Consider the following 27,845-nt stretch of genomic DNA (forward strand, 5'->3'; position numbering starts at 1 on the left):
ACCTCTACGGATGTCAATTCACTATTTTCACAGACCACAAGCCTCTGCTGGGAATTTTTACATGGGATAAGCAGACACCCCAAATTCTTTCTCCCCGCATTCTCAGATGGTCTACCTTTTTATCTGCTTATTCCTTCAAATTGGTACACAAACCGGGGAAGGACATGGGACATGCAGATGGGTTAAGTAGGCTTCCCCTGCCCATAATAGACCCCGACCCTGCCCCGGCTGGCAATATCCTGGCTATCTCGGAATTGCCAGAATGCCCCTTGTCAGTCAAAGACATTGCCTCCGCCACAACTGCCGACAAAATTCTGGGCAGAGTCCTTGGCTGCATCACTTCAGGGTGGCAATCTAAACCCCTTGGACCCGACTTCCAACCTTACTTTTTAAGGAAAACAGAATTATCGTCCCACGTGGGGTGCATACTATGGGGGAGCAGAGTAATAATCCCTGAAAAACATAGGACCAAGGTTCTAGAAACCTTGCATGAGGGACACCCAGGGACCGTTAAAATGAAAGCGTTAGGTAGGAGCTACGTATGGTGGCCTGGCATTGATAAACAAATAGAAGCATATGTGGCCGGCTGCTACCCCTGCCAAATTGTCAGAGCTGCTCAACCACAGGCTCCCGTCCACAAATGGGAGACAACAAAAAACCCCTGGTCCTGCATCCACTTAGATTTTGCAGGACCCTTTCAGGACAGGTGTTTTTAATTGTAGTGGATAGCTATTCCAAGTTGTTGGAGGTGGTACCGGTCAGCAGCACGACCACTGCAGCCACATTACAAGTGCTAAGGGGGCTCTTTGCCACACATGGACTGCCGGATGTCTTAGTCTCCGATAACGGCCCCCAATTTACTTCCCATGAATTCCAGACTTTCACAACGGAGAACTCTATTAGGCACGCCACTTCAGCTCCGTTCCATCCCTCGTCGAATGGCTTGGCTGAGGTCATGGTAAAGTCCACCAAGGAGGCACTGCGGAAAATCATCACCGGGAATTGGCACCGCAGATTGGCGCAATTCTTACTGGCACAACACACAAACCCCTGCACGACCACCGGGAAGTCGCCGGCGGAACTCCGATGGGGGAAACGGCTCACAACCAGACTTGACCGATTGCACCCAGACAGAACCACGGCAGAACCTGACCTGCCCATTCAGCATAGAACTCTCACTGTCGGCCAAGCCGTCTGGGCTAGAAACTACGGGGGAGGGAATAAATGGATTCAGGGGTTTGTACTAGAGCAGACTGGACCTTTGTCATACATCATCGATACCGGAAACAATGACCACCTTCGCCGACACATCGACCAATTGCGACAACGAAGGCCTCAAAACATGGGGGAAAGGGGTAGCAACAAAATCCCAACACGTCACATCCCCCCCGAACCAAGCACATCCCCCCCACCACACACGTCTAACGGAAGGGACCCGGAACCCGGTGAACCAAACTCAAATCCAGACACATCACTCCCTGAGCCAGGGGAAGCAGAACCTCCAGAGGAAACACCCCTCCGACGTTCGGCAAGAACAAGGAAACCCCCGCATACTTAAAAGACTTTGAATGGGGAACGTCACGAAAAAACACCCGGAAGAATCTTCACACCAGTCTGGGGGAGGGGTAAGGGGTGTTGTGTATTCACATGTTAAATGTTACACTCGTTAAAGATTTATAATACACAAGTTCGGAGTTGAGGTAGAACCGCGGCAGCTTTTGACAGCTGTCAAAAGCTGCCGGGAAGCGACTACGCAGGCGCAAGCTGTTTGACAGCTCTCGGCTGTCAAAGACCGCTGGCTACCACGCAAGCGCAAGCAGTTTGACAGCTCCGAGCTGTCAAGGCGCTCAGACGCCGATTGGTCCAACCAAACTAGCGGGAAACCAGCATAGCCCTGATTGGTTGTCGGCCGGCCAGCTGTAGTATAAATAGAAGCGCTGTTAACCTGTTCTTTGCCCGGTTCCCAAATAAAGTTTTTTCATTAGCCAGCTGTCTCGCCTGCTTCTTGCAATAGAGCACTATTCTATTGGGAAATGTAGCTGATTGCTTAGCACTGGGGTGGGAAATTTAACTTTGTAATAGTGTGACTCTTTGGAGGGAATTTCAGACTTGGTTTCACTTTTGACCGTGCAGATACTATGTAACTTATTAACAAGTTCTTTGAGGAAATCTCTAGCCTCGGAGTTTTGATTTGTTTGGTCTTGTCTATTGGAACCATGTCAAACAAATTATGTTGTTAGTTTGTTTGCATTTATTCAAGTGTCTAGGAATGCATGGGAGCATGTATGTGATTTGCAAGTTTAATATTTATTTTTAAAGTGTAGAACTTCAAGTGCTGGATAAAAGGTTTATGGCATGGTGCCATTGAATTGAGTTTTTTTCTTGGTAAGATAGAAAAATGTGAGTTAGACATCATCTCCAACAGATGGATTCATAACTGGCTGACCACCCACAGTCAATGTGTAGTCCTTAATTGAACTACATCTATATGGAGGGAAGCATTCATTGGGTTACTTCAAGGTTCTGTCTTAGGCTCAGTACTTTTCAACATCTTCATAAACAATTTAGATGAGGGGGTAGAAGAGGAAGTCATCAGATTTGCAGAAGACATGAAGCTAGGAGGAATAGCCAACATTTTAGAAGAAAGGCTCAGGAAGCAGAAGGATCATGACAACAAAATGCAATTCAATGGTGAGAAGAGCAAGGCTTTTCATTTAGGCAAGAAAAACCAAATGTAGAATAGATGGTACCTATATCAATATCAGTAACTGTGAAAGGGATCTAGGAGTCTAGTGCACAATCACTTAAATATGAGCCAGCAGTGTGCTGCAGCTGCCAAAAAAGCAATTGCAGTCCTAGGCTGCATCAACAGAGGGATAGAAACAAGATCAAGTGAAATGTTATTACCACTATATAATGCCTTGGTAAGACTACACCTGAAACACTGTGTTCAGTTTTGGTCATTATGATACAAAAAAGATGGTGAGATTCTGGAAAGAGTGCAGAGAAGACTAATACAGTAAAAAATATCATGCTTGAGTAGGGGGTTGGACTAGGACCTCCAAAGACTCTTCCAACTCTGATATTCTGTTATTTTGTTATCAGACCAGCCGACAGGTTGTAATGATCAGGGCTGAGCCAGCAGGTGGCAGACTAGAACTCTCCCAGAAACCCTTTGGGTCTTCAAAACTGGCACCACCTACTGCCCCAAGGGAGAAGCTTGGAGTTTCCTGCTATCATCTTCTTAGGGTACCTTACTTAGCATTGTCCCTCAACTTCAGGTGCCTTTCTTATGAATGCTTGCCAGTATCATAATTTAGGCCTATTCTGTGCAATCCAAGACTTGGGTCCAAGTCCAAATGAATGTTGAGTACCTACTAATATCTTAAGCTGGGTAGACCACAGGGTAGTGTCCTTATTCCATCCCATCATGTTGGTGATTAAAAAGCCCACTTTTCAAGCATAAACATGCTGTTCTATGCAAATTAAGATACCTAATCTAGAGAGTACTTTGCAGGCCAATATACCATTACCACTAGAAGGTGCATGCAGTTTACAGACCCTCCTGGGATATTGCTTATAACTAAAAAAAAACCTAAAAAGAATGACTAACTGTAGTCAAATCTCAGAATGCCTTTTAGAAAGCAAATATGGCATCTTACCACCTATAGAAAAGCTCTTTCTTTGTATGTTTAAAGGTACCTTCCCTCTCAATTTCCCCCAGGTCTGTGTGGAGGAAAACATTCCAAATAGAGCACAAAAACTTTTGCTCTGCATGCGTTATTTGGGTGTAGTGGAAGGAATCTTTAATGTGTTTATTTTAGCTTTCTGGGGACATAATGAGCCCTTGTAACCGAACCTTTGTCTTTTTTGCCAGTAATGAATGGGCCAAATTTTGTATTAATAAATGGTGGTAAAGTGGTTCTGCTAAAAAACAAAACAAAAATACATTTTAAGTTATCTCTAGTTGTAGAATACCAAACACTCAGTTAAAATGAGGTCTTTATGGGTGTTCAAGATTGTTTAAATTTTAAAAAGCAAATTTTATCTTTAAGATATTTCAGTTTTAACTGGAGATTTCCTTTGAGAAATAGCTGTGTGGCTTTATCTGAAATGATGATGGTTAAAATACAGGACCTTTATGACCTCCTCAATGGCAGGTTTACATTGAAACTGTTATAAATTATTACAGTGGTGTAGCCAATCTAAACAACCCAATATAAATATGTCTGCAGACATCCTGACTACTACCTATTCTAAACACTGTCTGTATGTGAATACATACAGCTTTCTAAAACCATTCAAGAAAATGCATTTATTCATAAAATCAATAATATGTTTTTAATATTTCCCAAAAAGTATTATTATAGTAATTTTACTGAATCCTGAAAACTTTATTACACATGTTTTTCTGCATCTGATAATGATTAAGAATTTCACTTTGAATTATGGACATGTTTAATCATGGCTTTTAATTTGGGCTAATCTTAATCTTTTTAGGCAGTTGTTTTGAACACAGTTCACAGATTATGGGAGCAACCTACTGCAGTCTGGCTGATATTTTAACAACTATGTTGGTGCATCTTGAGATATGCTGCTACCAGTTATTCTACATCAGTAATACTGTGTGTGTGTGTGTGTCCTTACTCTTATAGCAAACTCTGAGAAGAAAAATCCAAATGATCAACCTTATGAATGGGATCACAAGCAATTTTTCTAAGAAGCTTAATATTTCTGCTATTATCTAATCTACAAAAGCTGTTTTTTTATATTTTAACAGTGAGTAACCTAAGTCACAAGTCCTTCTTTAAATTCAATGGAGAACAAGAAATAATTGCTCCCTTGACTCAGGCTACCTTCATAGCACCACCTTCTGGACATCTTCTGACTAAAAACGATAGGCCCACTACAAAACGGTACCCCTAGAGCTAATGTCTCTATTAGCAATTGATCTTAACATATCTAATATGTATTCAAAGTGATTATTTTGGTAAAATGCCACTTCTGAAAAAATAAAGCAACTTCTACTGTTGCATTTATCTTAATAATGATGAAGTAGCATTGTAGGTACAGTAGACTTTTGGAGAGATAAAAGGAAGAATAGCAAAATTTCATCCAATCTTTAAATTGGTTATCATCATAGCTTCAGTGAAGTTAAAAAAAATCCTAGGGGACTTTAAGAACAACATTTAATCAGGCTTACACATAAATTGAAAATACTACCAATAATTAATGTAGGCTGTACTTCTGAATTTGATTTCCTTTTTCTATATGGGGAAATTTCCATTTGCTTTTATTAAATTTTATTTGGTTATTATAGCTCACTTCTCTAACAGAGCACATTGTTTTAAAGTTGTTTCTGTCTTCTAAGGTAGCAGTTACCCTATTAAACTTTGTATCATTGCTAAATCTGAAAATTCTTCTTCCATCTTATTTTTCAAGTGAATGGCAAATAAGCTGAAGAGCATGAGGCCCAGAACTCAACCCTAAGGCAACACACTTAATATTTAGAATAGAATAGAATAGAATAGAATAGAATAGAATAGAATAGAATAGAATAGAATAGAATAGAATAGAATAGAATAGAATAGAATAGAATAGAATAGAATAGAATAGAATAGAATAGAATAGAGCTGGAAGAGACCTTGGACGTCTTCTAGTCCAGCCCCCCACTAAAGCATGAGAACCTGTACCATCTCAGACAAGTGACTGTCTAGTCTCTTCTTAAAAATCTCCAGTGATGGAGCGCCCACAAGTTCTGAACTCAAGCTGTTCCACTGGTTAATTGTCCTCACTGTCAGGAAGTTTCTCCTTAATCCCAGGTTGCTTCTCTCTTTCATCAGTTTCCAACCATTGCCCTTCAGCTTGATGAGGAACCTTTGATGAACAATCTTACAATATGATTTCAGGTGTGAATGGACATTGATTTCATCTATTTTGGATTTATTTATTTATATCTTTATATCTGTACTTTATACTTTGGCCACCTAATGAGAAGGAAGGACTCACTGGAGAAGAGCCTAATGCTGGGAAAGATTGAGGGCAATAGAAGAAGGGGACGACAGAGAATGAGGTGGCTGGATGGAGTCACTGAAGCAGTAGGCGTGAGCTTAAATGGACTCCAGAAGATGGTAGAGGACAGGAAGGCCTGGAGGAACATTGTCCATAGGGTCGCGATGGGTCGGACATGACTTGGCAACTAACAACAACAATCTGTAGGGTCTTTCACTGATGGTTATTTTAACTTTATAGTCACATAGATAATGCGGCTAAAATTTGTGATTTAGAAATTACAAAAATGTATCATGACATGTAATTAATTTTAAGGCCAAACCATTAAACAGAACAAAGATGGTATGAATTTTCAGGAAGAAAAAGAGAAAACTGAAAGAAAGTGCTATTATGCATGCTGATGCATTACTCTAGCTTCTCAGAAAAGTATTGAAGAAATAAGGACAGCCACATCTATACAAACAGGAACATTTATAGAGTAATAAACTCCATATCATCTCCAGTATGGGGAAAAAATAAAGTTAATGTGTGTAGATACACATACCTTCCACACAAAATATACTCCAAACTATAAAAATAGGCAACATTCTCATTGTTTATAGTAAGAAAAAAAACAAGTATTTAATCTATATGGTTGGTAATCTGATATGGTTCCCATATTCAATAAAGGGAAAAAAAACCAGACCCAGGAAACTATAGACCAATCAGTCTAACATCAATACCTGAGAAGATCCTTGAAAAAATAATCAAAAAACAGATCTGCAAACAACTAGAAGCAAACAAAGTTATAACCAGTAGCCAGCACAGCTGTTATAAACAGATCATGCCAAACTAATCTTATTTCAATCTTTGATAAAGTGACCAAATTAGTAGACAAGCGAAACACTGTGGACATAGTATACTTAGATTTCAGTAAGGCATTCGACAAAGTAGACCACAATCTACTGCTTGGTAAGCTAGAAAAAGGTGGAATAGACAACATCACCACCAGATAGATTTGTAGCTGGCTGACAAACCATTCTCAATGAGTAGTCCTCAATGGTACTACATCTGTATGGATAAAAGTAAGCAGTGGGACACCGCAAGGCTTTATTAGGCCCAGTACTCTTCAATATCTTCACCAATGACTTAGATGAGGGAATAGAAGGGGAACTCATCAAATTTGCAGATGACACTAAACTGGCAGGAATAGCCAACACCCCAGAAGACAAGCTCAGGATTCAAAAAGATCTTGACAAACTGGAACAATGGGCCCCATACAACAAAATGAGTTTTAATGTGGAGAAAAGCAAACTTTTACATTTAGGCAGGAAAAATCAAAGATATAAGTACAGATTAGGTGAGACCTGGCTCAAAAACAGTAACTGTGAGAGGGACCTTGGAGTCCTAGTGGACAATCACTTGACTATGAGCTAGCAGTGTACAGCAACAGCCAAAAATGCTAATACAATCCTGGGTTGTATAAACAGAAGCACAGAATAAATATCACACAAATATTAGTACTGCTTTATAAAATTCTAGTGAGACCACACCTAGAATACTGCAACCAATTTTGATCACCATACTACAAAAAAGATGTTGAGACATTGGAAAAAGTTCAGAGAAGAGTAACTAAGATGATCCAAGGCCTGGAGTCTAAAACATGTGAAGAATGGCTGCAGGACTTGGGTTTGGCTAGTCTAAAGAAAAGAAGAAATAGGGGTGACATGATAGCAGTATTCCAGTATTTGAGAGGCTGCCACAAAGAAGAGGGGGTCAAATTATTCTCCAAAGCACCAGAGGGCAGGACAAGAAACAATGGTTGGAAACTGACCAAAGAGAGAAGCAACCTGGAATTAAGGAGAAAGTTTATAACAGTGAGGACAATTAACCAGTGGAACAGCTTGCCTTCAGAAATCGTGGGCGCTCCATCACTGGAGGTTTTTAAGAAGAGACTGGACACTCACTTTTCTGAAATGGTATAGGTTCTCCTGCTTGAGCAGTGGGCTGGACTAGAGGACCTCCAAGATCCCTTCCAGCTCTATTCTATTCTATTCTATTCTATTCTATTCTATTCTATTCTATTCTATTCTATTCTATTCTATTCTATTCTATTCTATTCTATTCTATTCTATTCTATTCTATTCTATTCTTCAATCAAATCACAATAATAAGTAGAGGGATTTTTAAAAAGATTTTAACCATTTTAAAATGGTTAGTTTTCAACCTTAATCTGCCCCCACCAAAACCCCACTACTGTGATGAACAAAAAGAGGAAATCACCATAAAACCAAAAGTGATTGAGAAGCAAGATTCACCTGACAAAAAAATGCCAAATTACTATTACAAATTAGAATAAGGCACTGAAGGAGAAAAAGTGGTCTTCCACATATTTACAATAACAGAGCTTTAAATCTTGACATCTTTTCACTACATCCTGCAAGGAGCCCTAATTATTTCTATGTGGCTTCTGAAAACAGATACCTTATTTAATAAAGTGTGTGATGTGTACATATTTATGTGTGTTACACTTTAAAATGAGAATATTTTGCTTTGGATTCCTTGCAGAAAATTTTAACTTTTCTGAATAGTTTAAGATCAAAGCAAGTTTCATGTTGCCTATAGCTTGGTGGTTAGCCCAAAATTATAGTTAGCTTGAAAATATAATGGATTAAGCAAAGCTTGACCTGAACTATTTCTACCAATCCCACCACATCCTCTTAATATGGATATACATAAGCACTTCCTGGACTGTAATCAGCTAACATTCTTGAGAAAAATGTGAAATCAATATTTTGGAAGACATTTTTTTTATTGGGCAGCTTTTGGCTATAGAACTGAGGCATTCTTAATTTAGGTAAATATCTCAAGTAATGGAGCCAGAGAGGCTAAATAAGACTAGTTGTCAGAATCCATTTATATCACATTTCATAATTGTATAGGTAGAACAACGTGCTATTTCTGGGGATTCTGCCATCTCTCCGAGGGGGGGGGGAAGGATGGTTACTAAAGCGATTTTCAAACAACAGGGGATGTTTTAACGGGGGAAGGGAGGGGGACAGACAGGTCTGGATTGTATCTTCATTTACAACTGAAAAGAAAAGCAATAACCATAAAACCAAGGAGAGTTCCCTTTCCCATGGAAGGACCTGACACCTAGCAACTGACGACAGCCTGACCAAATGGATGAGGGGAGGGGCTGAAATGGGAATGGTTTATATAGGATTGAAATGTAACTTTTGTCAGATTCCGTCTTGTATTCCCACAATCGATTCCATCCTAGTAAACATTTTCCTTTTGGACTAAACTTGCATCCAAGAGTTCTTATTTCCTAAGATGTGGATTGAGGTGGGTCCTGACAGTAGACGGAATCTGCTTTAAGAGTCAACCTGGAAGGGAAAACCTTACCGGGGGACTTTGCAACAAATAAAATGTCTGGCGACGAAGCAAGAGAGGAGGGAAGCCCCATGGAGGGGGAGTCTTCCCCCCAAATGGAATCCCAGAGACAATGGGAAGCTGAAGCAGCATATTCCCCCAGGGAAGAAGCGGTGGAGCAGTACGACCGAAAACCCCGGTGGTTGATGGGCGTTGGAAGGAAAAGTGAGTGGGAAAAGGCTTCGGGAGAAACGACCCTGAGGCGTAGTAACCACCAACCGGAATGGAGGCAAGAGATGGAGAGTTCCCTGCACGCCAGCGAGGAGGAGCGGATCCTGGCCATTGATCTGATGAAAGCAACCCTGAGTTCACTGAGGGAGGAGAGAGCTGAAAATCGCAACCGAGGCAGCGCCTGGGGACGCAACTGGAAAGGTAACGGAAGGGATCCAACACCTGAAACCCCGGGGCCATCCAATGGAACAGGAATTGCTGCCTCAGCAGTACCCCCCCCCCCAGAACCACAGATGGGGACCAGGATGAGGAGCGAGACCGGCCCCGGCGCAGACAACGTTCCAGCCAAAGACTCCCGCCCCTGGAAGTCAAATTCAAGGGGGAGCCATCACGACTGGGATTTTTCCTAACCCAAGTCCTCAGCTACATGGAAGAGTACGGACGGGACATCCCCAGTGACAAAACACGCATCCGAATTGTGCAATCTGCCCTGGACGGGACGGCTGCAGACTGGGTGGTGAACTTGCATGACTCCAACGCCCCAGAACTCAACGACTTCAACCGATTCATGTCATCTTTGAGGCGACGGTTCGAGGATCCTTTGGCTGACCGTAAGGCCCGGGAGAGAATCAAAACGGTGAGGCAGGGCAGGCGAGCAGTGGCTGATTATACCCAAGAATTCCGAGCCATTGCCAGCAAGCTGAACTGGCCAGAAGACATCCTCCTTAGCCACTTCAAAGACGGTCTGAACTACGACCTGTATGATGCTTGCCTGCCTCGAGGAGACCCACCCCACCTCGACGACTGGTACATCCTGGCGGAGGAAGTGGAAATAGACCTACTGAAGAGACACCGCAGAGGAAAACCATGGGGCCGCCTGCCACCCGAGCAAACACGCGAGGGGGAAAAACCACCAGCCACAGCCAAAAAATCAACAAGTTGCTTCAACTGCGGGAGAGAGGGCCACCGTGCTGCAGAATGTCGTTCAAAAGCCCCCCCACGAAAACCAGAGGCATCATCCTCCAAGTAGCCGGGGAAGCCCCAGGGCAACACAAAAGAATCTTCCATGAAGGGGACAGAGGCTGTAGAGTCCACAATTCCTGCCAGGAACTGGGACTGGACTCCGGCCTGCACCGCAGGGACGGTGGACAACTCGGAAGACAGCTCAGAGGGAGAACCATTGGTAAGTGGACCCCTTCCACCCATACTTAAGACAGTGACTATATTAGCTTCCCCTATGCCTGAAGCAGCCAAAATAAAAGCTCTGATAGACTCTGGGTGCATCCGCTGCCTTATCAGCCCAACGCTGGTGGGGAGATTGAGCATCCCAGTGAGGAGGCTAAAACAACCAGTCTCTTTTAGTCAATTAGATGGGACAATAGCAGGGGGAGGACCAGCCACCCTAGCCACTTTACCAATCCACCTATCACTGGGGCCCCATGAGGAGGACATAACGTTTATAGTGGCCCCAGGCATGGAATGCCCAATGATCCTAGGACTGGAATGGCTGAAGAAATGGAACCCCGGGATAAACTGGAGGACAGCAGAACTCAATTTCCCAAAGGGGGGGCAGAAGAACTAAGACTCCAAAAGCACCCCCCCAACCCAGAGGGAGGAGACAGCAGCGGTGGGGAAAGAGAAGGGATTACCAGAGATACCGGAGGAATACAGGGACCTGGCTGAGGTTTTCAGTGAGGAAAGAGCAGATGAGCTTCCCCCCCACCGCCCCACAGACTGCACCATAGAATTCAAACCGGGGGCAAAACTCCCAAAACCCATGATGTATGCCATGAGCCCAAGGGAAATGGCAGAAATGGAGAGATTCATAAAGAAAAACTTAGAAAGAGGATTTATTGAGCCTGCCAAACCCAAAGTGGCCGCCCCGGTTCTGTTCAGGGAGAAGAAGGATGGGTCCTTTCGTTTGGTTGTGGACTATAGAAATTTGAACACAATTAGTGAATGTAATCTGTACCCCCTTCCCCTAATGAAGGATATGTTATCCCACCTATCGAAAGGAAAGATTTTTACCAAACTAGACCTGAGGGAAGCATACTACTGTATTAGGATTAAGGAAGGAGACGAATGGAAGACTGCATTCAACTGCCCAATGGGGTGCTATCAATTCAAAGTATTGCCATTCGGACTGCAAGGGGCCCCCGCAGTCTTTATGCAATTAATTAATGACGTGCTGAGAGAGCACCTATATAAGGGGGTCCTGGTTTACCTCGATGACATCCTTATTTTCACAGAAACCAAAGAGGAACATATCAAACTAGTCAGAGCAGTCCTGAAGAAGTTGCGAGCTGCCCACTTATATGCTAAATTATCGAAGTGTGAATTCCATCAGTAAAAAATCGACTACCTGGGATATCGCATATCTCCAGAGGGCATCAAAATGGACCCTGAGAAGGTCAGGGCAGTACTAGAGTGGGCACCCCCCCGCACACGGAAGCAATTGCAAAGCTTCCTGGGGTTTGCAAACTTCTACCGCCAATTCATCCCCGCATTTGGCCAAATAGCCATGCCCCTCACAAATTTGTTAAAAACGAAGGGGGGGTCACCCGTGAAACCCAGCCAGCCTCTGAAATGGTCAATGGAATGTCAAGCAGCATTTGAGAGGCTAAAGAGACTTTTTTCTGCTGAACCTGTCCTAAAACACCCAGATCCCGACAAACCTTTTGTAATACAGGCAGATGCGAGTGATGTAGCGGTAGGAGCCGTACTATTACAAGAAAATGATGGGGGGACATTGCAACCATGCGCATACACATCCAGAAAACTCACAGAAACAGAACAACGCTGGCCAATATGGGAAAAAGAGGCATTCTCGTTGAGGTGGGCATTACTAACATGGCGCCAATTTTTAGAAGGAAATAAAATACCTTTCCAGGTCTGGACAGACCACAAAAATTTGGAAGCACTAAAAACGCCCAGGAAGCTCACTCCTAAGCAAGCCCGCTGGTCCCAACATTTTCACCGATTCAATTTCACTCTCAAACACTTACCGGGGGGAAAGAACTTCCTGGCAGATGCATTATCCCGCATGCCCCAATATAACAGCACAAGAGTTACTGACTTTAAACCACTTGTACCGGAACAACAACTGGCAGCACCAGTCACCACCAGGGCACAAGAAAAAATGAAGCCGAAGGTAGATAGCCAAACTGGAATAGAATTCAGGAAATCTTTGGAAAGTGATGAATGGTTCCAGAAAAATAAACATGTGTGCACAATTAAAGATGGACTGCCGTGGGTGGGGGAGAAGCTATATATACCTGCCACACAGAGAATCAATTTCATGCAACTGTGCCATGATACAAAATCAGCAGGACACTTTGGCTTTGTAAAAACCTTACACTTAACTAAAAGGCAATTTTGGTGGCCATCTATGAAAAAGGACAAAGAAAGCTATGTGGGTAGCTGTCAAATTTGCGCGATGGCCAAGAGACTGCAAGGGAAACCGCCAGGTCTGTTACAACCGGTGGCAAACCCCTCAGCCCCATGGAAAGAAATAGCCATGGATTTTATCTTAGAACTGCCAGAAAGTAATGGAAACACCGTAGTCTGGACTGTCACAGATCTGTTCTCTAAGCAAGTACATTTCATACCTTGCCAAAAAATCCCGACTGCAAAAGCATTAGCAAAACTTTTTGTACAGCATATTTACAGATTGCACGGGGTACCACAACGCATCATATCTGACAGAGGGGTGCAATTTACGTCGGCATTTTGGAAAGAATTTTTATCCCTCTTAGGAACCACCCAAGGACTGTCATCTAGTCACCATCTGTTCTGAACCAGCCCTCTTCTCGCAACCCCTATTCAAAAAGAAGAGACTGGAAAGCGTCCAAGGCTAAAAGGCTTCTGCCAAGATTTAATTACGCAGTTAACAAAAACACTAGAGCTTGTCTTCTCAAGCGGAAAAGTTGCTTTCAGCAACCAGCCCCTCCCCAAACACTCCTTTTATAGAGAGCTCAGGGCGTGGTCTCCCTGTGCCTCCTCCCGAGGAGTCCTGCAGCCTTTCTTTGTTTGTTCCTGCTTGACTGCCTCCTGCGTCGGGCGTCCTTGAACAGGGCCAGCTGTGGGTCATCTTCCTCCGCACTCTCGGGCTCACGCAGCTGAGAAGAGATCCCCGGCTGAGGACTCTGCAAAGCCTCCAAACCATCATCAGCCGGTTTGTTTCCCTCCTCCAAACCATCATCAGCCGGTTCGTTTCCCTCCTCCCCCTCAGAGTCATCCGATACATCAGAGCCGGCTGTCGGACCCACAGGCTGGCCCTGAGTCACAACACTATCCCGCACCGCAGGGCCCTTCCCCCGGATCTGCCGATCCGGATGCGGTCGGGATGGAAACTGTTCGTGAAAAGCAGTCACCAATGCAGGGGCATGAACGGCGGTCGCGTCTTCCCATGTGAAGTCCTCCGGCCCGTACCCTTTCCACTCGATCAGGTACTGGAAGCGACCTTTCAGCCAGCGGGAATCCCTGATGCTGGCGACCTCGTACTCGGGGGTGCTGCCTCCATCACGAGTTCCTGATGGTGGAGGTTCCGCCTGGCGAAGTGGACAGGCCGGTTGTTCGGGGACCAGCAAGGACCGATGGAAGACGGGGTGCACGCGCAGGGAACGTGGCAGAGTTAAACGATAGGCGACCGGGTTGATGACGGCCTCGACTGGGAACGGTCCAAGGTAACGGTGGTCCAGCTTCCTCGCCGGCCGAGTGGATGGCAGGTTCCTGGTGGACAGCCAGACCCGATCCCCCACCGATAGTGGAGGCGTATCCCTTCTCGACCGATCGGCGAACCTCTTGTAGTCGGCCTTGGCCTTCTCCAGCTGCCGTCGCACCAACCGATGGATTGCCTGTAACTCCGCCATGAATTCGTTCGCTGCCGGCTCCGGTGAGTCCACGGGAGAAAGGGGGAAAAACCGGGGGTGATAACCCACGTTGGCCAAGAACGGTGTCATCTGCGTGGAGGTGTGCTGCGAGTTGTTAAAGGCAAACTCGGCTATGGCCAAATAGTCCACCCAATTGTCCTGCTGCAGGTTAACGTAGCAGCGCAGATACTGCTCTAAGATGCCGATGACCTTCTCGGTACCCCCGTCGGTCTGAGGATGATGCGCGGACGAGAGGCAAACCTTAATGTCCAACGCCCGCATCAACTCCTGCCAGAAGCGGGCTGTAAACTGGGCCCCCCTATCGGAGACGACTCTATCGGGAAGGCCGTGCAGCCGGAACACCTGTTGGATGAACATGCGACTAGTGGCGCGAGCTGACGGTAAGCCGCGACAGGGGATGAAGTGCGCCATCTTGGTCAACATGTCCACCACCACAAACACTGTCGTGAAGCCGGAGGATGGGGGTAGATCCGTCAGAAAGTCCATGGACACAGCCCCCCAGGGTCTCTTGGGCGTTGGCAAAGGCTGCAGTAAACCAGGCGGGGCCCCTGTCGCTGACTTGGCCTGCCTGCATGGGACGCAGGAGGTGACATAAGACTGGACATCGTGTCGGACTCGGGGCCACCAGAAGGTACGGGAGACCAGGTTCAGAGTCTTGAACAAGCCAAAATGCCCCGCAGCCGGGTTATCATGACATTGGCTGAGGACGAGTCCCCTGAGTGGCCCTCCTGGAACATAGAGCCGGTCACGATAATACAGGAGTCCATCCGTGACCGACCAAGGCGAATCTGGCCCCACCTCTTCCTTCCGCTGAGCCACCCACGCCTCCTGCTGCTGCGCCTCCCGGATCCGAGCCCGTATATCCACCGGCTCCCGCACCGCAGCAAAAGACTCGACGGGGATCACTGTCCTGGGCGGAAGCTTGTCTTCCACTCGGGTGTACTCGGGCTTCCTGGACAGAGCATCCGCTCTCTGATTGTGCCCGCTTGGTATGTACCGCACCCGGAAGTCAAACCTCGCAAAGAAGAGGGACCATCGGATCTGGCGTTGGTTCAAATTCCGAGCGGTCTGCAGGCTTTCCAGATTCTTGTGGTCCGTCCGGACCTCGATCTGATGCCGCGCCCCCTCCAGATGATGCCTCCAAGCCTCGAACGCTGCCTTGATGGCCAGCAGCTCCTTCTCCCAGATGGTATAGTTGCGCTCCGAGGGGTTCAATTTCCGAGAGTGATACGCGCAAGGGAAAAGGGTACCGTTGGGCGTCGCTGCCTGGAGTAACACGGCCCCAATGGCAATGTCGGAGGCGTCCGCCTCCACGACAAACGGCCGTTGCGGGTCAGGATGCTTCAAGATGGGCTCCTTCATGAAGGCGTCCTTCAAAGCTTGGAACGCCTGTTGTTCGGGGGCGTTCCACTGGAACCGAGTCTTCTTCTGCAGGAGCCGGGTGAGGGGGGCTGTCAAGGCAGCAAAGCCAGGGATGAATGTCCGATAGTAGTTGGCAAATCCAAGAAGTCGCTGAACATCCTTCACGCGACGCGGGGGTTGCCAACTCTGCAACGACTCAACTTTACTCGGTTCCATGGCGATGCCCTCAGGAGAAATGCGGTGGCCCAAGAAATCAATGGTCACCTGGTAGAACTGGCACTTCTCCAACTTGGCAAACAGCCGATGTTTCCGGAGGCGCTGCAGGACCTGACGGAGATGCTGATGATGCGCTTCACGCGACGGGGAGTAAATCAGGATGTCGTCCAGGTAAATCACAACAAACTGGTCCAACAGATCCCGAAAGATGTCGTTCATAAAATGCTGAAACACAGCGGGGGCGTTGGTCAGGCCAAACGGCATCACCGTGTACTCGAAATGTCCATAGCGAGTACCAAACGCCGTCTTCCACTCATCACCCGGCCGAACCCTGACGAGGTTGTAAGCTCCACGCAGGTCCAGTTTCGTGAAGATCTTAGCCTCCCGGAGTCGGTCCAAGAGCTCGGGGATGAGGGGCAGCGGGTAGCGGTTACGCACCGTGATGGCATTGAGTTTCCGGTAGTCACAGCAAAGTCGTAACTCGCCCGACTTCTTTTTGACGAAGAGCACGGGCGCAGACACTGGCGAGGACGAGGGCCGGATGAAACCACGAGCCAAGTTCTTTGTCAGGAAGTCCCGCAATGCAGCCAACTCGGGCTCCGACATGGAGTACAAACGCCCCACTGGGAGAGGCGCATCAGGGACTAGGTCAATGGAGCAGTCGTAGGGCCTGTGCGGGGGTAATTGGTCCGCCTCTGACTCACTGAACACGTCAGCAAAGTCGGACAGTTCGGGAGGCAAGGAAACCCCTGGGGAACCCTCCACCTGGCCGGCACAGATATGGCGGGTGTGGTCCACGCACTGCAAACTTGGGAAGGTGACCAAGTTCTGAGACCAATAGATCTGTGGATCATGCGCCCGGAGCCACGCCAGTCCCAAGACCACGGGGAAGTGCAGTTCCGAAGTGACGTAGAACTGAATGGCCTCCACATGGGTACTGATGGCCATACACACGGGTTGCGTGGCGGCCGTAATAGGCCCGGACAGGAGCACTCGACCATCGATGGTCTCCACAAGCATGGGCGGATCCACTGGACACTGGGGAACAGCCCATTTGGCCACAAAGGCCGAATCCATAAAGTTAGTGGTAGCCCCAGAGTCAATTAAGGCATGGACCGGAATCCCCTCTGGCTTGCCAGGAAGGATCAGTCGTGCCTCCAAAATCAAATGCCGTGGAGGTTCACAGGCACCGTCGGAACGGCGTCGCTCGGCGTGGCCGTTGTGGTTCGCCCGATCTTTCACACCGTCTAGATCGGGCTCGGGCCGTTTCCCGACAGCAAAGCAGGGGACTTTCTCAGGGCCGGCTTGGTCACTGACGCCCGCTGACGCTTCTTCGGGCAAGAGGCAGCCAAATGTCCAGGGTCCCCACAGTAAAAACACAACCCCTCCGATCGTCGTCTGTCCATTTCCGTCACCGATAGACGGGACCTGGCGGCACCCAGCTCCATTGGCTCCTCCCTCTGGACTGGGGGCTCACGCACAACAGGGGCGGCAGGGGTCTGTGGGGTGGCACGGCGACTCTTACGCTGCTGCAGCCGGGCATCGATCCGCAGACAAAGATGGATCAGCCCATTCAGGTCTGAGGGAATGTCCACGCGGGCCAGCTCATCCAACATCTCCTCTGACAAGCCATCCTGAAAGGCATCCACGAGCGCAGCCTCATTCCAGGCGGAATCCTGGCTAAGCAGCCGGAAATCGCTGATATAGGCCTGCAGAGGGCGCTGACCCTGCCTCAAAGCTTTCAGGCGTCGGGTAGCAGTCTGCGCCTTAATCGGGTCCTCGTACATGAGGCGCATATGGTCACAAAACCCCCCAAAGTTATCCAACAAAGGGCTAGGCTGTGCCAACAGAGGCGTGCCCCAACGAGCTGCATCTCCCGACAGAAGGCTCAACACGAATCCCACCTTATCTCGGTCAGTGGGGAAATCAGCTGCTCTCACGCTGATATAAAGCTGGCATTGTCCCAGGAAGGCAGGAAACAGTTCTGGTTTACCAGAAAATTTATCCGGCATAGCTATCTGACATTTCCTCCTGGGTGGGGGGGCAGCATGTACCTGAGCCTGCAGTTGTGCCACCTGAGTGGCCAGCAAGGTGAGTTGCTGGTTGAGCTGGGCATTCTCGGCAAGAAGCTGCTCCATCGAAGTAATAAGGGGTGGGTGGCTGAAAGCAAACTGTTCTGAACCAGCCCTCTTCTCGCAACCCCTATTCAAAAAGAAGAGACTGGAAAGCGTCCAAGGCTAAAAGGCTTCTGCCAAGATTTAATTACGCAGTTAACAAAAACACTAGAGCTTGTCTTCTCAAGCGGAAAAGTTGCTTTCAGCAACCAGCCCCTCCCCAAACACTCCTTTTATAGAGAGCTCAGGGCGTGGTCTCCCTGTGCCTCCTCCCGAGGAGTCCTGCAGCCTTTCTTTGTTTGTTCCTGCTTGACTGCCTCCTGCGTCGGGCGTCCTTGAACAGGGCCAGCTGTGGGTCATCTTCCTCCGCACTCTCGGGCTCACGCAGCTGAGAAGAGGTCCCCGGCTGAGGACTCTGCAAAGCCTCCAAACCATCATCAGCCGGTTCGTTTCCCTCCTCCAAACCATCATCAGCCGGTTCGTTTCCCTCCTCCCCCTCAGAGTCATCCGATACATCAGAGCCGGCTGTCGGACCCACAGGCTGGCCCTGAGTCACAACACCATCCTCAGACAGATGGAGCTTCTGAAAGACTTAATAATATACTTGAACAATATCTGAGATGCTATATTAATTTTCAGCAGTCCGACTGGACGGACCTACTGCCTTTTGCAGAAGTAGCATATAATAATGCAGTCCACTCAAGCACAGGTTACACTCCTTTTCAAGTAGCTACAGGCCAGAGTTTCAACCCAATACCAGAACTAACCCCAAAAGAACCGGTTATCCCTGATCTGAAGGAATGGATTGCTCAATTACAAAATACATGGCCAATCGTTAGGAAAGCGTTGGAAGATGCCAGAAAAGCATACAAGACACAGGCAGACAAAAAAAGAACCGATCCCACACCATTTAGGGTAGGAGAGATGGTATATTTATCCACAAAATACCTGAAATCACTCCAACCCTGTAAAAAACTAGGACCAAAATATATTGGACCCTTTCCAATTAAAAGAATCATAAACCCAGTAACAGTTGAATTAGAACTACCCAAAAATCTTACACGAATACACCCAACCTTCCACTGCAGTCTATTAAAGAGAGAACAACAATCACCACTACGAGAAAAAATCCCACCACCACCACCCCCCATCATGGTGGAAGGAGAACAACATTTTGAAGTGAAAGAAATCTTAGATTCCAGAAAACACCATGGAATGATACAATATTTAGTGGCATGGAAACACCTCCCCTCCTCAGAAAATGAGTGGGTTAACAAACTCCATCTTAAAGCACCTAAGTTGCTTAAGAGGTTTCATACAGAATATCCGAACAAACCAGGCTAACATTTATATGTTTTCTTTCCCCACAGATGGACTCATCCTTTTTCTGAAAGGAGAGCCGAATGTCAGAATCCATTTATATCACATTTCATAATTGTATAGGTAGAACAACGTGCTATTTCTGGGGATTCTGCCATCTCTCCGAGGAGGGGGGGGAAAGGATGGTTACTAAAGCGATTTTCAAACAACAGGGGATGTTTTAACGGGGGAAGGGAGGGGGACAGACAGGTCTGGATTGTATCTTCATTTACAACTGAAAAGAAAAGCAATAACCATAAGACCAAGGAGAGTTCCCTTTCCCATGGAAGGACCTGACACCTAGCAACTGACGACAGTCTGACCAAATGGATGAGGGGAGGGGCTGAAATGGGAATGGTTTATATAGGATTGAAATGTAACTTTTGTCAGATTCCGTCTTGTATTCCCACAATCGATTCCATCCTAGTAAACATTTTCCTTTTGGACTAAACTTGCATCCAAGAGTTCTTATTTCCTAAGATGTGAATTGAGGTGGGTCCTGACACTAGTAAATATTGTCAAACCATCATTACTTGCTAAACAGCTGTTAATCTTTTCTTCTTCTTTTTATTATGTGCTTAAGTTTCTGCAAGAATTGCTTGTGATACACTATTAAAAGACAAAAAGAAATATCTTCAACAGAATCTACCAAAGTACAGAAGTGGACCTCTATGTAACAGCCAACTTGTCAGAATCCATTGATATCACATTCATAAATGTATGGTTAAAATATTGTGCCTACCAGGATTCTGCCATATTGGTAGAAGGAGGGGGGAGATTGTTTATTCAGTCTATCTGTAGCTGCTTTCAAACAACCTTTGATCTGGGGGAACAAAGGTGGGGGGAAGTGATCTGTCTGTTGGGGCTGTAGGAAGAAGGCAATCAACAAAGGAATGCATGAAGTTCCTTTCTTCCCACAGAAGGACCTGACAACCAAATTGATGGGATCCTAACCAAATGGAGTTTTGAGGGGAGTGGGTTGAACTGGGAATGCTTATATAGATTTGAAATGTGACTCAAGACCAGATCCTGTCTCATATCTCCACAACCAATCTTATTCTTAGTAAATTTTTTCCTTTTGGACAACTCGGCTCCAAGAGTCCTTATTTCCTAAGATGTGAATTGGATGGGTCCTGACAGTTGACAGGATCTGCTATAAGAGTCAACCTGGAAGGGAAAACCTTACCGGGGACTTTGCAATAAATACTATATCTGGTGATGAAGCAAGAGAGGAGGGAAGCCCCACAGAGAGGGAGTCTTCCCCCCAAATGGAATCCCAGAGACGATGGGAAGCTGAAGCGGCATATTTCCCCGGGGAAGAAGTGGTGGAGCAGCACGACCGAAAACCCCGGTGGTCGATGGGCATTGGAAGGAAAAGTGAGTGGGAAAAGGCATCGGGAGAAGTGACCCTGAGACGGAGCGACCACCAACCGGAATGGAGGTAAGAGATGGAGAGCTCCCTGCATGCCAGTGAGGAGGAGCGGATTCTGGAAAAAGCTATTGACCTGATGAAAGCAACCCTGAGCTCACTAAGGGAGGAGAGAGCTGAAAACTGCAACCGAGGCAGCGCCTGGGGCCGCAACTGGAGAGGTAACGGAGGGGATCCAGCACCTGAAACCCCGGGGCTGTCCAACAGAACAGGAGTCACTGCCTCAGCAGTACCCCCCCCCCCAGAACCACAGACGGGGAGCAGGATGAGGAGCGATACCGTCTGCAGCGCAGACAACGCTCCAGTCAAAGACTCCTGCCCCTGGAAACAAAATTCAAGGGGGAGCCATCACGATTGGGGTTTTTCTTAACCCAAGTCCTTAGCTATATGGAAGAATATGGATGGGACATCCCCAGTGACAAAACCCACATCCGAATTGTGCAATCTGCCCTGGATGGAACGGCTGCAGACTGGGTGGTGAACCTACATGACTCCAACGCCCCAGAACTCAACGATTTCAACTGGTTCATGGCATCCTTGAGGCGGTGTTTCAAAGATCCTTTGGCTAATTGTAAAGCCCGAGAGAGAATCAAAACAGTCAGGCAGGGCAGATGGCCAGTGGCTGAATACACGCAAGAATTCCGAGCCATTGCCAGCAAGCTGAACTGGCCAGAAGACATCCTTTTTAGCCATTTCAAAGACGGGCTAAACTATGACCTGTATAATGCTTGCCTGCCTCAAGGAGACCCACACCATCTGGTATCTCCTGGCAGAGGAGGGGGAGATAGACCTACTGAAGAGACACCGTCGGGGGAAACTATGGGGCCGCCCGCCAACCGAGCAAACACGCGAGAGGGAGAACCCACCGCCCACAGCTAAAAAATCAACAGGCTGTTTCAAATGCGGGAGAGAGGGTCACCGTGCCGCAGAATGCCGCTCAAAAAAAACCCAGTGTAAAACAGAGGCATCACGCTCCAAGAAACTAGGGAAACCCCAAGGCAACCCAAAAGAATCTTCCATGAAGGGGACAGGGGCTGTAGAGTCCACAATTCCTGCCAGGAACTGGGATTGGACTCTGGCCTGCACCGCAGGGACGGTGGACAACTCGGAAGACAGCTCAGAGGGAGAACCATTGGTAAGTGGACCCCTTCCACCCATACTTAAGACAGTGACTATATTACCTTCCTCTATGCCTGAAGCAGCCAAAATAAAAGCTCTGATAGACTCTGGTTGCATCCACTGCCTCATCAGCCCAATGCTGGTGGAGAGATTGAGCATCCCAGTGAGGAGGCTAAAACAACCAATCTCTTTTAGTCAATTAGATGGATCAATAGCGGGAGGGGGAACCAGCTACCCTAGCCACTTTACCAATTCACCTAACCCTGGGGTCCCATGAGGAAGACATAACGTTTGTAGTGGCCCCAGGCATGGAATGCCCAATGATTTTAGGACTGGAATGGCTGAAGAAATGGAACCCTGGGATAAACTGGAGGACAGCAGAACTCAACTTCCCAAAAGGGGAGTAAAAAAGTTTAAAACCCCAAAGCACCCCCCCCAACCCGAAGGGAGGAGACAGGAGCAGTGGGGAAAGAGAAGGAGTTGCCAGAGATACCAGAGGAATACAGGGACCTTGCTGAGGTTTTCAGTGAGGAACGGGCAGATGAGCTTCCCCCCCCCACTGCCCCACAGACTGTGCTATAGAATTCAAACCCGGGGCAAAACTCCCAAAACCCAGGATGTATGCCATGAGCCCAAGGGAAATGGCAGAAATGGAGAGATTCATAAAGAAAAACTTAGAAAGAGGATTTATTGAGCCTGCCAAACCCAAAGTGGCCGCCCCAGTCCTGTTCAGGAAGAAGAAGGATGGTTCTTTTCACTTGTGTGTGGATTATAGAAATTTGAACACAATTAGTGAATGTAATCTGTACCCCTTACCCCTGATGAAGGATATGTTATCCCACCTATCGAAAGGAAGGATTTTTACTAAACTAGACCTGAGGGAAGCATATTACCGTGTTAGGATTAAGGAAGGAGATGAATGGAAGACTGCATTCAACTGCCCAATGGGTTGCTACCAATTCAAAGTACTGCCATTTGGACTGCAAGGGCCCCCCGCAGTCTTTATGCAATTAATTAATGACGTGCTAAGAGAGCACCTATATAAGGGGGTCCTGGTTTACCTAGATGACATCCTTATCTTCACTGAGACCAAAGAGGAACATATCAAACTAGTCAGAACAGTCCTGAAAAAGTTGCGAGCTGCCCATCTATACACTAAATTATCAAAGTGTGAATTCCACCAGGAAAAAATTGACTACCTGGGATATTGCATATCCCCAGAGGACATTGAAATGGACCCTGAGAAAGTCAGGGCAGTATTAGAGTGGGCACCCCCCCACACACAGAAGCAATTGCAAAGTTTCCTGGGGTTTGCAAATGTCTACCGCCAATTCATCACTGCATTTGGCCAAATAGCCATGCCCCTCACAAATTTGTTGAAAATGAAAGGGGGGTCCCTCGTGAAATCCAGCCAGCCTGTAAAGTGGACAATGGAGTGTCAAGCAGCATTTGAGAGGCTAAAGAGACTTTTTTTCTGCTGAACCTGTCCTAAAACACCCAGTTCCCGACAAACCTTTTGTAATACAGGCAGATGCGAGTGATGTAGCAGTAGGGGCTGTATTATTACAAGAAAATGATGGGGGAACATTGCAACCATGCGCATACACATCCAGAAAACTCACAGAAACAGAACAACGTTGGCCAATATGGGAAAAAGAGGCATTCTTGTTGAGGTGGGCATTACTAACATGGCACCAATTTTTAGAAGGAAATAAAATACCTTTCCAAGTCTGGACAGATCACAAAAATTTGGAAGCACTAAAAACACCCAGGAAACTCACTCCTAAGCAAGCCTGCTGGTCCCAACATTTCCACCGATTCAACTTTACGCTCAAACACTTACTGGGGAAAAAAAATTTCCTGGCAGACGCATTATCCCGCTTGCCCCAATATAACAGCACAAGGACTACTGTCTTTAAACCACTTGTGCATGAACAACTGGCAGGTCCAGTCACCACCAGGGCACAAGAAAAAATGAAGCCGAAGGTGCATGGCCAAACTGGAATAGAATTCTGGAAAGCTTTGGAAAGCGATGAATGGTTCCAGAAAAATAGACATATGTGCACAATTAAAGATGGACTGCCTTGGGTGGGGGAGAAGCTACAGTATATATACCTGCCACCCAGAGAATCAATTTCATGCAACTGTGCCATGATACAAAATCAGCAGGACATTTTGGGTTTGTAAAAAACTTACATTTAACTAAAAGGCAATTTTGGTGGCCATCCATGAAAAAAGACATAGAAAGCTATGTGGGCAGCTGTCATACTTGCGCAATGGCTAAGAGGCTGCAAGGGAAATCGCCAGGACTGCTACAACTAGTGGTGAACCCCTCAGCCCCATGGAAAGAAATAGCCACGGACTTTATTGTAGAACTACCAGAAAGTAATGGAAACACCGTAGTCTGGACTGTCACAGATCCAAGAGTCCTTATTTCCTAAGATGTGAATTGGGGTGGGTCCTGACACAACTGAAGGACTTGGACAGTGTGGGTAAAACAGCTATATTGACAGAGAGGTGTGGAGAAAATGATGAGGCCTTGAAAGTGCCTTGGCAGAATTTACTTATACTCCAAAAGGAAGGAAAAGGGACATGGATGATCAGAAAAGTGAAGCACTGCTAAGAAACAGCTACATCTGTTATTACTTGGGTAGCTGATAGACTACAGTAACAAGCAGAGGCTCCATTTCAACTCGACATAATCAAACTTCAGGCATGACAAGTGACAGAGAGAAGGGCTGTTCCCTCACACTGCTGGTATTCCCTAGTTGGATAATGAAATGTCTGCAAGCAAATAACCAAGCTCAGAGAGTGCCAGAAACCTGTATGTTCTTGATATAGCCAAGAACATACAGCATGAACCTTTATCAAATAGTGACTGATCCAGATTAACACTAATAATCCTATTAATTCAGTCTAAAATATGGCAATAAAGAAGTCCAGACCACCCAAAGGGCAATAAACTAAAACTAAAAGGGGAGGATGACCAATCTTTAAGACCAAACCCCAAGCGTGTAATATCAATTTATAATATTGGAACCACCGAATGTAACTCTTCAAGCCTCATTTCAAAGAAAATACCAGAGGACTGGAAAAGAGCCAATGTGGTTCCAATATAAAAAAGGGGGAAAAATGGAACTAGGAGATTATAGGTCAATCATAACATCAGTACCTGGGGAAATCCTGGAACAGATTATCAAATGAAAGATTTGTGAGCACCTAGAAACAAACAAGGTAATTACTAGAAGCCAGCATGGGTTTGTTAAAAACAGATCATGCCAGACAATCAATCCCTTTTTTTGGTAAAGCAACTAAATGAATAGCCCATCAAAATGCTGTGAACATAACATACTTAGACTTCAGCAAGGCATTTGACAAATTAGACCACAGCCTGCTTCTTGGTAAAATAGAACAATATGGGACAGACAGTATCACCACTACATGGATTTGAAATTGGCTGACCAACTTCACTGAATGGGTAGTACTCAATGGAGCAACTCCTACAGGGAGGAAAGCATGCAGTGGGGTACCATAAGGTTTGATCCTGGACCCAGTACCCTTCAACAACTTCATAAATGATCTAAACTAGGGGAAAAAAGAGGATCTCTCTACATGAGCTGTGCTGTTGCAGTGATTAGAGTGCAATATTGCAGCCTAATTCTGCGTACTGCCAGCAGTTCGATCCTGACCAGCTCAAGGTTGTCTCAGACTTCTATCCTTCTGAAGTCTATAAAATGAGGACCCAGATTATTGTGGGCAATATTCTGACTCTGTAAACTGCTTAGAGAGTGCTGTAAAGCACTATGAAGCAGTATGTAAGTCTAAATGCTATAGCTATCTCATTAAATTTGCAGATAACACCAAGCTGGGGGAAATAGCCAATACTTTAAAACAAACATGTCAAACTTGCAATGTCATGTTATGTCCCGTGACATATAGGAACTTTTCCCCCATTGCTGGAAATGGGATGGGTGTGGTTTCCTTGTGATGCATCCGGCCCATGGGCTGGCAGTTTGACACCCCTGCTTTAGAAGATGGGCTCAAGATCCACAAGGACCTTGACAGACTCAAGCACTGGGCCATATCCAACAAGATGAAGTTCAGTGGTGAGAAAAGTAAGGTTAGGACCTTAGGCAGGAAATATCAAATGCATAGATATAGAGTAGGTGGTACTGGCTCAACAGTAGTAATTGTGAAACGGATCTAACTGTCCTAATGCACTACTATTTCAGTATGAGCCAGCAGTGTGCTGCAACTGCAAAAAAAGCCAAAGTATTCCTTGTTGTTGTTAGTTGCGAAGTCATGTCCGACCCCTCATGACCCCATGGACAATGTTCCTCCAAGTCTTCCTGTTCTCTATCATCTTCTGGAGTCCATTTAAGCTCACGCCTACTGCTTCAGTGACTCCATCCAGCCACCTCATTCTCTGTTGTCCCCTTCTTCTATTCCCCTCAATCTTTCCCAGCATTAGGCTCTTCTCCAGTGACTCCTTCTCATTAGGTGGCCAAAGTATTTGAGTTTCAACTTCGGGATCTGGCCTTCTAAAGAGCAGTCAGGGTTGATCTCCTCTAAGACTGACTAGTTTGATCACCTTGCAGTCCAAGGGACTTGCAGGAGTCTTCTCCAGCACCATAGTTCATAGACCTTAATTCTTTGGCGCTCAGCCTTTCTTATGGTCCAGCTTTTGCAGCCATACATTGGAACTGAGAAAACCATGGCCTTGAGCTTTCGGGTGGCAAGGCTCGGTTGCTGGCAGCCATTTAGGCTGTCAGCCCCGTTGCTCCGTAGAACCACCAAAACCAGCGACGATCAGCTGTTTTGGTGGCTCGGAAGCCCGCTCCTCGGGAGAAGAGGAGGGGGTGAGCGCCCAGGCAGGGGTAGAGCTCTCCCAGACCGCCAGAGCTGAAACTCTGGTGGTTGAAGGATTGAGCCCCCTGAAGCCTGAGTTTGCTCCGGACCTCGGGACGCTTCTGCTCCAGGGCTTTGGAGCAGAGCAGGACGCAGCAACCATCCCTGCCAGCGAGAGTGAACTTTGGATTACTTGGATGCAGGCAGAGCTGTACAGGAGAATCATGTCAGAGCAAGTATATGATCTTTAACTCAGTGGATTTTTGTGGAGATTTTTAAAAGTGAAAGTGCGCAACAGAATTGAGTGGGCGAAAATGGCTGCCAAATCATCTAAAGTTCCCAGAAGCGTGGGGGCTTCTCCGGTGCAGCAATCTTCGTTACAGGTTTTAATGCCCCCCCCCCCGTTGTACCTGCACCTGCACCAGCTTTGACAGTAAAAGATTTGCAGGATGTTTTGCAAGAGGCTTTGAAAAAGCAATCCCAACAATTAGCTGAACTTATGGAGGAGAAGCTTACAGAAATGAGGGCAGACATCTTACTTGCATTTCAAGGCATGGCCATTTGTATTTAACGTTTGGATGAAAGAGTGGAAGAACTTAGCCAAAATAACATCAGATTAGATGCTAAAATGACGGATGCTGAAACTGTGATGGATAAGATTGATGATGATTTAACCTTGGTGCAGTACCACGAGATGGAGTTCGCTGTGAGAAGTAGAGGTTTAAAAGAGGATTCTAAGGAAAATTTGAAAAAAGTAGTTTCAGAAGCCCTGGAAGGCGTTTTGGGGCGTCCAGCAGAAGATATTATGGTGGATATAGATAAAATATTTCGTGTTAATTCATGGATTGCAAGACAAAGGACAGTACCCAGAGATGTGGTGGTTTATTTTACAAAGAGAGCAATTAGAAA

Source organism: Vipera berus, assembly GCF_964194415.1.
Source record: "Vipera berus genome assembly, chromosome: 7".
NCBI classification, from domain to species: domain Eukaryota; kingdom Metazoa; phylum Chordata; class Lepidosauria; order Squamata; family Viperidae; genus Vipera; species Vipera berus.